Here is a 16,686-nt window from a genome sequence, read left to right on the forward strand (position 1 = left end):
TGACTTTGAATTTTGATACCCTTTTGATGCATGTGTTTGACAAGAGGTTTAGGCCTCCTACACTTGGTTGCTTTTTGTGAGCTCTTTTTGTGAATTTTAATGGCATGATTCATGTGGTTACATTTTGATTTGGGGAAACTCTTGATTGCACCCCATCTTGTCACTCTAACCTGTTTGTTGAGTTTTTTTGTGAGGGCTCACATGACTCCTGAAAGGATAGCTTGCTTGGCATTCCACTTTATTTGTGGGATACCATTTGGAGATTTATTCCGATTACCTGTATTGACTTGCTTTCTTTGATGGTGCCAGCTCGAGAGATCTCTGGGTTTCTTATTTCTTTAGCTGTTATTACTTTAGATCTTTATCCGTGTGGTAGATCTCTTGACCCTTTATCTTTCCCGCATTTTACCGCTTTCTTAGCTGGAAGACCTCAATAGGAGACAATGTTTTCTTTTGTTTGTTTACTTTTGTGCCCAAAGACCTCCAAGAAGAGGCATCAGTGCTAAAGACCTCCCTGAAGAGGCAATTGACGGATAAAAGGGATTAGTAATCAATCCCCCGCTATCCAGTGTGTCGTTCTTTATGCCTGCACTACGTGTCGATGCTTCAGAACAAAAGCCCAAGATCTCTTGTCCGGTCAGTCAGTGGAGAGGGTTCCACCTTCCAGAATCCCCACTTTTTGTCATGAGCTCACCCTGTCCAGGGTTAAGAGCTATGAGGTCTTATCCTCATTACCCTTTTGATCTGCTCACCCTGACGTTCAATGTCAGTGGTTAAGAGCCCATTTGATTACCTATTCCATGGCTTGTTTGTCGAGGTTGATATAACCCCTATTGACTAAAGCCCTACCCATGTAGGTTTGAGCCCCCTTGGTGGCATTTTACTTTATGCATGTTTGTTTTGTATGGTGTGATCGTCTCCCCATAGGATTGCTAGGCTTCGTATAGTCTCTCGTTTGCATGTCAATTAAGGTAGCACTGTTCCTTCGTCTAGGACTTCCTTTTTTGCATGAGCATTCCTAAAACCCAAACAAACTCATTGATTTTTCTTCTCCTAAGAACACATTTACTCCTTCTACTACAGGCGAGTAAGTCTCCAAAGGTCGAGCATCCGGTAGATTGCGTAGTAACGTCGTTCATCCAAACCCTTAACCCGTAGTTATCCGAACTACGATTTGCTCTGATTCTCATTCCAGATGAGATACGTAGGCATAAGATGCGATGTCTTAGCGAGCACACTCCTCTTTAACCCATAGGCAGCCGAGCTACGAAGACTCTGATTCTCATATTCAGATGAGATACGTATGCAGTGGATGCGACATCCGTGCGAGTCATTTTCTTTTGACCCCTCTTTTAGTAAATAGTACATTAGATAAACCCACACCCTTTAGACAAGAACAACAAGAGTGGATCCCGTAGAGTACTACGGATGCGTAGGGGTGCTAATACCTTTCCTTCGCATAATCGACTCCCGAACCCAAGATTTGGTTGCGAGACCTTGTCTTTTCCTTTCCCTTTTTGCAGGTTTACTTCGAGCTTTCCTTTCCCTCCTTTGGGATAAATAATGCACGGTGGCGACTCTTCTGTCATTTCTTTCTCGCCGGTTGTTTTTTCGCATCTTCTTTTTCAGGTTGCGACACATACCCCAATTTTGACCCTCATTCAATAAATTAATACAATCATCTTGACATATGTATCATCTACATATCATTGTCATACCCCAAATTTTTCCCTCCCCTTTCATTTTTCATCTAACCTATTACTTGAGATTCATCTGGACTCATTCATGCCTCATTCATATCCATCATTTACTCATGTTAACATATCCTAATAAGCATCATAGATTCAAAGCTTGTGGATAATAAAAATTGGGGTTTTGCTTGAGAATTATGATATTGCTCATTATATGGAGGGAAACCCTAATTTCATGCCCTCTTGGACCTTGGTTCAAGAAGATTACAATCATGACATTCATCTATGCATCAAAACCCTAATTCTTGACTATGCTACTATATGACCTTGTGATTGATCTTTTGAGCATTGACTTGATCATCTAAACCCTAATTGTGGACCCATGTGTTAGGAGTTTGACTATGGAGCTTTATGATTAGTTTGAAGACCTTGATTGGGGGGTATGCACCTTGAAACCCTAATTAGGGAGGCTTGGTGCTTGTGTGCTATTTGAGGTTGACTTTTGATCATGAAATTGGATGAAACCCTAACATATTGGGAAGAGGTTATTGACCATCTTGTCATGAACTATCAACCATTAAACTTATTATTATGCATGAGATCCATTCATATAATCTACATATCCTCTTATTTTGTGTAACACCTCAAAATTTGCCCTCCTCTCTTGGGACTAGCTTAGCATATTGCATTTCATTTTGTAGGTCATTAGTCATTAAATTTTTGCATATCATGTGGAAACATTGAGCAAGTCATCCTCCTAAGTCCTTCTCAGAAGATGAAGAGGTTAAGAGATTCAAGCCTAAGGGTCTCATGAATTGATCACTAGCCATCTGAGGGTTTATACTTCAATTAGGGTTTTCTTGGTTCCTCTGTGAGAGAATTCTTTACCTTGAATTAATTTTTAATGATAGCAAATTGTGTGATCATCATCCAAATGTTGGTTGTGCATTGCATTACATGATACATTTGTGTTTTTATTATGTTTTCCATCCCACTCTATTGTTGCATAACTGTACATATAAACCTACATTGATACTTCCCTTAAAATAACAATTAAAATGCATTTTATGTCAGTATGCATCAATACATAAGCCTCTGCATCGATACATACAGCATGTGATAAATCACAAAACCTTTCTGTTCAGTATGCATCGATGCATACGAGTCATGCATCAATACATGGAAGGCTAAAGACTCTATGCATCGATCCACACGATCCCTGCATCGATACATGACCAATTGAAACAGCCTATGTATCAATACATGCGCATTAGGCACCGATACATACTAGTGAAATAATCACATGCATCGATACATACGAATTATGCATCGATACATGATTAATAAATTTCACCAAAAATTCACATATCTTACAGTATGCATCGATACACACTCTTATGCATCAATACATAAAGCTGTTTTATGTTATAACAGTAACTGTTTTGCAGCATATATAAGACAGGTTATGACAGCAGTGCAAAATACGAATTCATTGAGGGAAAACAATTGAACACAAGATCAAAAGCAGTGTTGGAGCAATTGTTTGAGAGCAATTAGAAACCTGAAAGAGACTTCATCTTCTTCATCTTCTCAATCACTTTTCTTCAAGAACATTTACACATAACCATTCTTGTTCTTTGGATTAAAGAAGCATCGAGATAACGTTCAGTGGTACGATCAAGGATCTAGCTGTGGTTTGCAGTGGAACGATCGAGGATCTAGCTGAGTTGAAGATTGAAGGGGGTTTCTAGGAAAAACCTACTGGTTTGTCCTTCAAGAACTGGAGTGTTCTTGAGGGTTTGGGAGTCACGTTTGTAGAACATATTCAGCCGCAGCGTTGCGTTTGGAGATCGGGGGATTTCGCAAGCAGGTCGTGGAACCGGTGAATTGTTTGCAATTTCGTGCAGGAAAATCTTGATCGTGCTCAGATCAAGTGAAGGTTCATACAAGAAGAGGTTCTTAGAGTTTAGAATTCTGTCTTTGTATCATAACCTTGTATCAACGGATTCGGCAAAAATTGATAATCAAAGTTCTCAATTTCATTTCAAATTGAGAGGGAGACGTACCCACACGCGAGGACGACGTGGGGAACTTCCTTACCAAATCTCTGCGTATCGTATTCTTACCTTACTCCTCTTTACGTTTTAAAACTGTTTTCGCAATTTCAGTTAGTGCGTGGTGATTGTTCCTGTTGTAAGACAGCAGTGGCAAGAAAACTTTTAATCAAACTCCATTGCTATTTATCATCGATCACATACACACCAACTGTTTGACAAAACGGTTAGCTAGATTTTATTCATTGGAAATAGACTTTAATGATAAGTGCATTCAATTAGTTAAAATTCTGGTGTGAATTGTTTCTGTCATTCTCATTAAAATCCAGCAATTAAACTTGTGTGTCCGGCTTTCTAGTAGCGGTTCAGAATAGACGGAAGTCGATTCGGGACTGATTTTTCCGCCAACTTTGAAAACTCTGATAAAATTTCAAATCCGTTAAATTTCAAAGAGGTGATCTATTCACCCCCCTCTCGATCACTAGCCACACCGTCTAACATCCTCAAGGAGATTGGTCATTACCTGGGTTTAAATAATACATCATCATCATCATGGTATTATCATCACCAAGAGATTCATTGTGCTTAATCAGTTCCTTGGGATTAGGGTTTTGACCTCTGGTCAACCCTAATCAGTTGTATTGTGCCAATTAGGGTTTGCAAGGAGATGGGGTCCTTGTGGAGATGGGGATCATTATATGGTTTTATTGAGCTTGTGTAATCTAGGGTTTCATCTGGGAGCCATTTCATCAGAAGATTGAGGCTCAAATTCATCTGTGCATGGCCAAGTCATCTATCAACTAGAAAGTCAACCAAAGTCAACTGTGCATTCAATCATGGATTTGGAGGTGGGAGAGGGTTAGAGAGACTTCATTCATGTTCAAACGAGTCTCATTTGACATTGCAAACATCAACATTGAAGAAAATAAAGTCAGGACAAAACTTTCCAAAAATAGAAAGTGACTTGTAATTCAAAATTGCCAAAAATGGAAAGGTTTTCTCCTCAAGATTACATCATCAAAAATGCTTCAAATGAAATTTTGTCCAACATGAAAGTTTAAGATCTTGCTCTCACCTTTCCAAAACGTCCAAGAACATAAATTTCCCATGTGTGGTTGGCAAGATATGGATCAATCTTGGTCAAGCAAATTTGAACTTCAAGAAGGCATAACTTTTGGACCAAAAGGCCAATTGAAGTGGTTCTTTTTGCAACATTCCTATTTTGACATGAGCTATCGAAACATACATAAAAAACCATGCATTTCCACTACAAAATTTTTGGCATTTTGGCATTTGAATTTTGGAGGGAAAAGTCTAATTTGAAAATATGCATTGTTTTCACTTGCTAGCATTGGCCTTGGCTCTTAAACAGCATTTCCAAGTGAATTAACACAAGATTCGAGCACTGTTACATCCATTTGCATGCATGAGAGGTGAATTGCACATTTGCACTTACACTTGGTTTTAGCTAATTCCAATTGCATTGCTTAATCATGATTAGCAAGAATCATTAGCAGCACATATATATAGCCTAATCATAACAGAAACTTCATTAACATTTCATTTTGGTTCAGATCTAGATCTATTTGCTTCTCCTTCACAATTTGATTCTCTCAATTTTTCTGCAAATTTCTCCAAAAAACCTTGCATTGTTCTTGGTTGAATCATCATCCACAAGTATAATTTGAAGACTTTGGAAGCAAGATCCATGAATTTTCGTGCAAATTGAGGATTGTTGAAGCTTTGCATCATTAATGGCAAGTGAAGATTCCAGCAAAATCGTGCAAGATTAACATCCAATCCTTCCTCCATTCATTCATTCAAGAGCATAAGATCATCTGTTTCTACCTTACAAAGCTTGAAAGCATTGATTTCAGTTTTTCACTTCCAACAAGGTTAGGATTCGAGTTTCTCAATTCATGCAATTATCATGTGTTTATGGTAGATCTTTCCATGCTGAATATGCTGAGCTTTGTATCATCGAATTTCATGGAGAGATGAGTGAGTTATGTTGAATCTAAGTTTGATACACAAAACTTCTTTTGCTCGATCTGTGCACGTTAGTGAGAATTAGGCTAAATGGATCATGGATTGTTGATGTACATGGAAAGATGAATCTAATGATATGCTGGATTTAAATTTTGGTGAACTTTTGTTCTTGAGTGTATGAGCTGAAGAACACGCATGAAGATCCTAGGGTTTCATCTCCAGAAGCGTGTTTGATCTGTTTTAGCCATGGCTTGCATGAGTTTCGTGTTATTGGACTATGTATTGGTCCATGCTGGCTTGACCTGGCGTTTTGATTGGATGCCGTTCGCTTGCCATGCCACCTCAGTTAAGTGAAACGGTGCGTTTCAATTAACTGGCGCGTTCATTTGAAAACGCAATCGGTTCGAGTCCTGGCTCCGGATGTTTTCAATTTGGCTTTTGCATTTTTATTATTTTCCCTTCCATGTTCATATTTGCTTTCATGTGATTTTTTTTTTGATTTTTTCCAATCATTCAAAAATTCATATCTCCATGAATAATTGTCCAAATGAGATGAGGTTTTTTGCATGATGTTCCTCATGATCTCTAGAATTTAATGACTATTTTTTCATGATTTGTGCCTGGATGAATTTTAAACTTGCCTAGGGTTTGTTCATGTGTATCCAATTTGTACCTTCCATGCCATTTGCTTTGTGAAATGATGGATATTGCTCCAATGATTGTGAATTTTGGCATGCTTAAAATAGACATCTTGCTGGTCATTTTGGTATAGAGTTTGCATTTTTCTCATTTCTGGTTGTTGAGATATGATCTGTTTAATGTAGGTGTGACAATGTGTGTCACACCTTTGCTTGCTTGACTTTAAGAATTTCTTTACAATGCCAAATGAACTTCAATTGATGAGATTGTTTGCATGATGCTACTTCTGGATGTTAGGATTGATCATGATTTTTTATAGAATTTTTGGAATTATTTCTGATTTGTTTGGGATTTTTCTTTGCTGGTTAGTCATTTGTGGACTTTGGATGAGTCATGATCTTAGATGATTTGTGAAATGCTTGATGTTTATCATATGAACTTGAAATTTTGCACATTGATTCTAGACACTTTGAAGTTTATCTTGGCTTTGGTTTGAGACATTTATCATTTGTCAATTCTGTTTTAGGCTTGTGTGAAGTTGATGTATGAAATTGTGCCTCATTTGAGCTTGTTTTTGCCTTGCCTTGCCTTAGGGAATTTATTTGCCATGCTTACACTTGTCCAAATGCCTTGATTTTTGGTATGTTGATCATGAGATGTATTCTGTTTAGCCATGATTTTTCTTGGGATTTATTGAATTATGTTTGAGTTGATGTGGATTGGTTCATTCTGGTTGCTTCAATGAGCTTTGAACTTGCATGCTTTACCATATTTGACTTGTGAAATGATTTTGGTGCATGATATGGATGTGGGACTTTTTGGATGATGCTCTAATTTGATTGATCTTGATTTATGTCAATTTTCATGTTCTGTTTTGAATTATTTCTCCCTCTTTGACCCTAGGCTTTGTCCTAGTGGTTTGCTTCTCATGTTTGAGCTTGGTTTGCAGGTTAAGAAGCATATGGCTATGAGGGAATTGATTAACTTGATTGAGTTGACTAATTGGTCAATGTTGAACTAATATTGAGTTTGTTTTGTAGGTTGATGCCAAGTCATTTGTGTTGAGCACATTGGCTTGTGACTTGCTTGTCTGTTTGACTGTGTACAATTGTCTGTTGACCATTAATTGTCTGTTGACTTTTTGAGTTGAATACTGATTGAGTTAGATTGTTTTCAGGTACATTAGTTGCTATAGTTCTTTTGAACTTGCTTTTGCTGTTGCTTGGTTGCTTAACCAATTGAGGTATAACTCACTGACTTCATGTAGTCTGGAAGACCTGGCCTGTTATGTGGTCAGGCACCTGTCTGAAGTCCTCCTTAAGAGGAAATGCTTGTGTTTGTTTATCTTTGTGCCAAGCAGGAAAAGTCCTTTGATAAGGCAATTGGCAGATACAAGAGATGTGCAATCCATCTCCTGCTATTCAGTTGAGTCATCCCTTTGCTCACACAACTGGTGTTGATGCATTGTGGATATTAACCCAAGATCTCTGTTGTGTCAGTCATATGTGTAGAAGGGTTCCAACTTTCTGAACCCACACTTTCATTTGTCTGAAGCTCTCCCTGGCCAGGGATAAGAGCTGTGAGGCACACCCCTCACTTTCCATTTCATCTGCTTCACCCTAACTCTCAATGTTAGGGTTAAGAGCTAACATCACCCGATTACAGTTGGCTTGTGTTTCACAGCCTAACCCTTGTGTGAGCCCACTTTGTTTGTATATAGTGTGTGCTAATTGCTAATTGTGTGTATGTTTGCTTTGCTTTGCCTGTTTAGGATAGCTTGCTGCCTGTGCAAGTTAGATAGAAAACTCAACCTAGGACCATTGTGGAATACATGATAACTATTAGGCTCGAGTCAGTCTCCCTTCTAGTTTGTCATTTCCCAGTCTCTGGTTAGGAAAGTTTCTCCCCTGTTCAGGGGAACTACGTTGCCCTGATCCTCATACCAGATGAGGTACGTAGGCAGGAGATCGTACGAGATCTCTCCGGGCACCCTTTTTTTCTTTTTGTGTGTGTTTGCTTGACAGTTATTAGGCTCGAGTTCCCGACTCCCTATTAAGTTGTTTGTTTGTTACCTTTCTTGTGTGTGTCAGGAGATGGATGTAAGCCCAGCGATTGGCATTCCGTATCCTATTGTTGTGTGTGTGGAGTCCGACGTAAGTCCAGCGATTGGCAGTTGGTTTCCTGTGTGTGTTTGTTGGTTCGGAGTCTGATGTAAGTCCAGCGATTGGCATTCGGTTTCCATGTTTGCCTGTTTGCGTGTGTTTTGTTTCGGCGTGCGTGAGCCGAACTACGGTAGCTCTGATTCTCATTCCAGATGAGATACGTAGGCATAGGATGCGATATCCTAGCGAGCTCGTTCCCCTCTTTTCCCACCTGTGTTGTCTGTTGTGTGTGTGCATTCTTTTGAGCAGCGTTTAGCAACCTTTCTTCTATCTTTATGAGCGTGGATCCCGTCGAGTACGACGGATGCGTAGGGGTGCTAATACCTTCCCTTCGCATAACCGACTCCCGATCCCATCTCTCTTTGGTCGCGAGACCATGTCTTTTCCAGGTTTATTTCGAGCGTTTCCTTTCCCTATTTTGGGATAAATAACGCACGGTGGCGGCTCTGTTTGTTTTGTTTTAGCCCGCCGGTTGTTTTTCGCGGATGCGACAGCTGGCGACTCTGCTGGGGAAATAGAAGTTGACCTATTGCTGGTCCATCTTCCCTAAGCGAGTCTCTCCTAGCGTTCTAGGATAGTTTAGGTTGCTTGTGTTGCTCTATTTATTGCATTTATTATTATTCTGTTGTGTATATATTTGCATAAATGTTTGCATGCATCATATTATCATTGTTGCTGTCCTCTGTACATGTTGGTTCCTCTATTTGGGGGGGGGGGGTGTTCTGTGTGGGGCTAAAACCCAGGCCCGAGTATACACCTAGGATTAGCGTGGTCTCATGTTGCCTTTCATGTTAGGTCAACATGTTTTGGGCGACGTGACATACCACAAGTCGGACGAGGTTCATTTGAGAGTGCTCTTCCTTTGTGGGGTATTCCACTTTGGTTGAGTCACTCCATATGAGCTATTGACTTCGGTGACCGTTCTTTCCCGGATCTTTGGTGTAGATGATCTTAAGAGAGCTGCAACGGCACACCCGAAAGGGCAAACCCGTTGAGTATCTTTGCCCGATTGTCGAGACCATTATCCGCCTTAGGATGACCTGATTAGAATTTACCTGTGAGGGGATGGGTGATTCTTACAGATGCATGTTCTGATGGTGACTTTGATGGTGACTAATGGTTCCGTTGATCAGAGTTTTATTTATGAGTCGGATTTATGGACATTTATTTCCGAGACGCCGGAGTGCTGTCTGTGGTATTTATCAGTGGGGATCCGTTTATTTCAGGATTCCCCGGGTTGGTTCAGAGATTTTGTGGTTGTCTGTTCAGGGAATCTCTGGTGATGATGGTGATGTACATTTCAGTTCCGTTTATTTCGGAACCCTTGAGTTGGATTTGTGGTTGCTTAGTACCTCAGATGGTTGTGATCAGTTCAGAGATGTAACTCAGAGCAACAGATGTTCAGATGACTTGGAGGATGGCACAATGCATTGCGTTCATACATCAGCATCATTCACATTTTGCATTTATCTGCATCTAACTCATGTTTATCCATATGCAGGGACATTTTTGATTGAGATCCTGGTTAAGATACTTCTTTGTTCCAGACATGAGGACCGGTTTGAAAGATGATGTCGTCTACAGTTTCTTCGATCCGGAGATTGGTGTGCTGAGAGATATGATAGCCTTGATTACACCCGACCATGTGGGGATGTTCCGTGAGGCACACAGTGGTATTCTGAAGTTGGTTTTCAGGCTCACAGACAGTGATAGGAGCGCCATCTATACTCTTCTCCAGTTTTACGACCCGGGTTTGAGATGTTTCGTCTTCCCGGATTACTTGTTGGGACCCTTGATGGCGGACTATGCCAGCATCCTGGGTATTCAGATCCGAGATCAGATTCCTTTCTATGCCACTAAGGTGGAGCCTGATGTTATGGAGATTTCTCGTGCTCTTTATTTGAGCCCGGAGGTGACCAAGGGGGGTTTGAAGGAGAAGGGAAAGTTATCTGGTTTTCATCTGAGTTTCTTGGAGGCTAAGGCCAAGGAACATGCTGCTGTGGGTAATTGGAAGACTGTCTGTGCCTTGATTGCTGCGAGCATTTATGGGATCATCATGTTCCCTAACCAGAAGAACTTCGTAGACATTAATGCCATCAGGTTGTTTATGCAGAGGAATCCCATTCCTACTCTGATTGGAGATGTCTATTACTCGGTCCATAATCGGAACGAGAAGCGGCGTGGGGGACTGATCCGGTGTTGTGATCAGTTGCTGTACAAATGGTTCATGGGGTATTTGCCTTCCAGGGGTGCCTTTGCCTTTCTTGATCCTACTGTCAAGTGGTCATTCAGGCTGATGGGTTTGCGGGCCAAGGACATAGCCTGGACTCACAATGGTATGGCTGGACGTGATTTCATTTACAGTTGTGGGAGTCTACCCAATGTGCCTCTTATAGGAGTTCAGGGTTGCATTAATTACAACCCGGTGCTTCTTAGGAGACAGATGGGGTTTGCTGTAGAGGGTCCTCCTCTCGGGAGAGAGATTCAGGAGTCCTTCTACTTCCCAATTGAGGGCAATCAGGCCAAGTTGAGGCAAGTGTTGGATGAATGGCGTGATATTCAGAGAAAGGGCAAGGTTCCTTTTGGCAAGGTCAACAACATGTCTTTTCCTCCATTTGATGATTGGCTTAGGAAGAGGATTGAGCTCACACATCTACCATTTCCGGGAGGTGATCCTTGGTGTCCTTTGATTGAGGGGCCGCGTTCTTCTGTCAGTATGGATGAGTTCCTTGAGATGAAGAAAGCTAGAGATCAGCTGCAGGCAGAGAAGACTGAATTAGAGATGAGTGTTGCTCGGATTCAGATGGCTAATCAGGAGATCAGAGTGAGGATGGAGGATCAGGATAAGCGACATGCCCTGGAGGTGAAGCGCTTTGAGATGGATACCGCTTACTATGGGAAGATCAGCCAAGCTTTAGAGTCGTCGACAAAGGAGCATGACATCACTAAGGAGAAGCTAGCCAGAGCCTTGAGGGTCATTGAAGATGAGAAGAGGAGGCAAATCCTTGTGAGAGATCAGAGAGATTCCAGAGCCAGAGCCCTTGCAGCAGAATGGGAAGCGGAGAAAGCGAAGATCATTGCCGAGAGAGATCACTACATTGCTGAGAGAGATCATTACTTCAGACAGATGAAGATTCACCAGAAGGAGGTGGGGAGATTGCAGCAGGAGAACACCGAGCTCAGGTTCGCCGCAGAGTTTGCGAAGATGGTTGATGATGTAGGGCCTTCTGTGGGACCTTCGTCAGGCTAGACCTTTCTCATTTGTGTGGATTACCGTCAGGCCTGTTGACGAAATTCATTTGCTTGTATTTCCTTTCTGATCCTGGAGAATTGTATTTGACTTGTATCAGCTTTGATGTATGACTGTGGCACTTATTGTGCACTTTTGATATACGATGCTTATTTTCATTCAGTGATCGATCTTCAAGCTTTATTTGCTTTCCTGTATGCACTCACACATCACACACATGGTTGGATGGTATTTCGCTAAATCATATATCTCTGGTCCGTATGATGAACTCAAATGGTGAATATCGAAATATTGCTGCCGGATTATTATCTGTCTCGATGAAGCCAGGATCAAGAGACAAAGTGTTCCTCATGTGGATAGACATTGCATTCATGCATGATCATAATAACTTGTTTTTATTTTGCAGGTATCAGTTCTAACGTGCTTGATTGTTACAGGAATCATTGCTCGTGCTCGTAGAGTTGTACCTTTGCACTCAACACGTCCTCACAGATATTTCACCAGACGCAATACACCCAGACTGATGGATCTACCAAATACAGATGTTCTCGAGCTGAAGGAGAAGATGAATGAGTTGATTAACATCATGCAAGGGTTTGCAGTCGGGCAGAAGGCACTGGCTGATAAAGTAGAAAAGCTCGAACGGGCTTCAGCTGCCAACAATGGTGTCAACCTGGATGGTGTCTCCAACCAGGGGCTTGGTGGTTCTAGGGAAGGTGGAAAGAGGACGACTGTGGGCGTAGTTAATAATAATGCTGGTGGTTTTGGTGCTGCCACAGGTGGTGGACCTGGTCAGATGGGCAATAATATGAAGGACAGTCTGTTTCCTCCGTTCTTTGGGGTTGAGGATGATAGAGAGGAAGACAGGGAAGCCGATCAATTCTCCATGCATAATGAGTCGTTTGGTCAATACGGTGTCCAACCACCGAATAAGGAGATCCAGTTGCTGGCGGAAAAAATCAGGGCTCTCGAAAGCTATGCCACTCCCGGGGCTGTGAATATGTCGAACATGGGGCTGGTTGAGGGGATTGTGATCCCACAGAAGTTCAAGGCGCCCGCATTTGATAAGTATAATGGGAATTCCTGCCCGGAAACTCACCTTCAGGCTTTTGTCCGCAAGATTTCTGCGTACACGATGGATCAAAAGCTGTGGATGTACTTCTTCCAGGACAGTCTGTCCGGAGGATCCCTGGAATGGTACACCAAGCTGAAATCTTCTGACATCAAGAGCTGGCAGGATCTCGGAGATGCATTCTTTAAACAGTACCAGTTCAACGCTGACATGGCTCCTAGTCGTACCCAGCTGCATAGTATGTCTCAGAAGCCTAGTGAGGGGTTTAAAGAGTATGCTCAGAGGTGGAGGGAGTTGGCTGCCAGAGTTCAACCGCCATTGGTGGACAGAGATATGTCTGACTTGTTTATGGGTACCCTGCATGGGGCATTTGCTGAGAGAATGGTTGGTTGCCCGGTGACCAACTTTGCTGACATTGTGGTAGCCGGTGAAAGAATAGAGAGTTGGTTGAAGCTCGGAAAAATCCAGGGTGGTAATGCTTCGTCATCTGGTTCGAAGAAGCCCTTCGGAAATGGCCAGAGGAAGAAAGAGGGTGATACCAGCGCCGTGTGTACTCAGAGAGGACCAAGTAGGGATCCTTACTATCAGCACACCGCTGCGGTAACTATTCCTGCTGAAAATCAGCCTGCACAACAGCAACAACAGCAACAGCAACAACCGCAACAACAACGTCAGCCGTTTCAGCAGAGACCACAGAGGGCTGGGTATCAGGTGCGAGGAAGGATGAATGATCGTCAGTTTGACAGGCCACCTGTGACCTATTCATTCCTATTGAAGAAGTTGAAAGACTTAGGGTTGGTCCAATTGAGAACTTTGGCTCCTTTGAGTCCTGATCAGAGGCCAGCCAGTTTTGATGAGAATGCAAAATGTGAATTTCATTCAGGTGCTCTGGGGCATAACGTGGAAAACTGCAAAGCTTTTAAGCATGTGGTTCAAGACCTGGTGGATTCAAAAGCAATCAACTTTGCTCCGTCCCCGAATGTTAATGCTAATCCCATGCCCGCGCATGGTCAAATGGGGGTGAATGCAGTCTCTGAGGAGAGCAGAATCGGGCTGTTGAGGGTAGATCAGTTGAAGACTCCTTTGGCTGAGGTCAAGCGACATTTGTTGTTGAATGGGGTCTTTCCGGGCTGCGGTGTTGGTTGTGCTGCGTGCGCTATTACTCCTGATGGGTGTACATTGTTGAGAGAGGCTGTCCAGAGGCTGATGGACGAAGGAAGTCTCAGGTTTGAGAAGATGGATTTGGGGAAGGAAGATGTCTCCACCATAACTATCTACTTCGACCCGGTTGATTTGTCAACGTTGGCCGAAGCGGCTCCAGTTACTATCACGGTACCTGGGCCAATTCCTTATGACAAAGATGATGCCGTGCCGTGGCATTATGGTGGGGAAGTGTATTGCAATGGAGAGAAAGTGGAGGACCAAACTACAAGTGAAGCCACCGTTTCGAAGGTGGATAATGCCGGACCCAGTGGTTTCACTCGTAGTGGGAGGTTATTTGCCCCAGATGCTTTGAGAGGTGGGGAAGGAGAAAAAGAAAAGAAAGAAAAGGCCGAGGCTTTAGCCAGGGCAAGAGGAAAACAAGTAGTCAATGAGGGTACTCCAGTGGTGACACCGGCGCCTGGTGGGCCGGAGAGAGAACTTGATGATGAAGCGGAAGAATTCCTAAGAATCATCAAGAAGTCTGAGTACAAACTTGTTGACCATCTGCAGCAGACTCCATCCAAGATTTCGATCTTGTCTTTATTGCTAAGCTCTGAGGGGCATAGAGAGGCTTTATTGAAAATTCTGAAGAAAGCCTATGTTCCTCAAGAGATAACGATTAATCAGTTGGAGACAATGGTGTCTAATGTTCATGCCAGCCATGGGCTGGGTTTCACCAATATGGATCTGACTGTGGATGGGAGGAATCATAACCGGGCTTTACACATCACAATGGAATGTAAAGGGGCCGTGCTTTCGCACGTGTTGGTTGATACCGGCTCCTCATTAAATGTGTTGCCAAAGAAGGCCTTGGCGAAGTTGAACTGTGAAGGGTTGATCCTGACGCCCACTGACCTGATAGTAAGGGCTTTTGATGGGTCGAAGTGGGCTATGTTTGGAGAGGTTGAGCTACCGGTGAAGATCGGACCTGAGGTGTTCAAGTCGGTTTTCTATGTCATGGTATTCAGCCGGCATACAGTTGCCTGTTGGGTCGCCCATGGATTCATGCTGTTGGGGCAGTGACTTCGACTTTGCACCAGAAATTGAAATATATCTGGGATGGACAGGTCGTCACCGTTTGCGGAGAAGAGGACATCTTTGTCAGCCACCTTTCATCTTTCAAATATGTGGAGATGGATGGTGAGATATGGGAAACCCCGAGTCAAGCATTCGAAACTGTTAAGGTGGAGAATGCTCTTTTTGCCAAGGAAGAGGAGAAACCGTCCATTTCTTCATACAAGCAGGCCGCTGAGGTGGTGAAGAGTGGAGAAGCTCCTGGTTGGGGGAAGATGATGGACATCTCCGCCAAGAAAGACCGTTTCGGAGTGGGTTATCAGCCGGGCAGAGGCTCGTCTGGACAAGGAAGAGGACGTCGTCCGTCGGTCACATTCACTAGTGCTGGAGTGCTAGATCCAGATCACGTCTGTATGGTGGAAGAAGAAGTTGATAGCGACTGTGAAATAGATCGGTGGATAAAGCCGTGCGCACCAGGGATGGGAGTCCAGAACTGGAAGGCTGAAAAGATCATCACGACCACTCTGCTCGAAGAGTAATATTTTCCTGTTTTCAGTTTTATTTGCATGAAAGCCTTACGTTTTGCCCGAAACGTAATGGTTCATTGTAAGGGCCACCTCATGTTTCATTTTGCAAACTTTTTGCATCATAAATAAAAGGATGTTTTTCAATTAAAAGCGGTGTTCCCTGTTTTTCATTTATTTTTGCAATTTAAAAATAAAAATAAAAATGGCAATGTTTTCATTTTCCTTTTCAATTTGTCTCGCTCCGGTTCTAAAGCAACGCATGAATCAACATTCATGCAGATGCGATTTCTCGCCGGATCTCATTGATAACAATCCTGTTACACCCTCATATGACTTCGACAATCCGATCTATCATGCCGAAGAAGAAGGAGAAGAAGATTGTGAACTGCCGGAGGAATTAGCCAGGTTGTTGAAACAAGAGGAGAAGGTGATTCAGCCGCATGAAGAGCAAGTTGAGGTGGTGAATCTGGGTACCGACGAGGTCAGAAAAGAAGTGAAAATTGGGGCTGCTTTGGAGGCGAGTGTCAAGAGCAGAATGGTAGCATTGTTGAAAGAGTATGTCGACATCTTTGCCTGGTCTTATCAAGATATGCCAGGGTTGGATACTGATATCGTTGTGCACAAGCTACCGTTGAGAGCAGATTGTCCTCCAGTAAAGCAGAAGTTGCACAGAACTCGACCTGAGATGGCAATGAAAATTAAGGAGGAGGTTCAGAAGCAGTGGGATGCTGGTTTCCTTGCTGTCACTAATTATCCGCCTTGGGTCGCGAACATTGTGCCGGTGCCAAAGAAAGATGGGAAGGTGAGAATGTGTGTGGACTACCGGGATCTGAATAGAGCTAGCCCGAAAGATGATTTCCCACTACCTCACATTGATGTGGTTGTAGATAATAAAGCTCAATTCTCGGTGTTTTCCTTCATGGATGGCTTTTCTGGCTATAATCAAATCAAAATGTCGCCAGATGATATGGAGAAAACCACGTTCATCACACCGTGGGGCACTTTTTGTTATAAGGTGATGCCATTTGGTCTCAAGAACGCCGGTGCTACCTATCAGAGAGCTATGGTGACTTTGTTTCATGATA

This window comes from Lathyrus oleraceus, chromosome 1, assembly GCF_024323335.1.
Source record: "Lathyrus oleraceus cultivar Zhongwan6 chromosome 1, CAAS_Psat_ZW6_1.0, whole genome shotgun sequence".
In the NCBI taxonomy this organism is placed as follows: domain Eukaryota; kingdom Viridiplantae; phylum Streptophyta; class Magnoliopsida; order Fabales; family Fabaceae; genus Lathyrus; species Lathyrus oleraceus.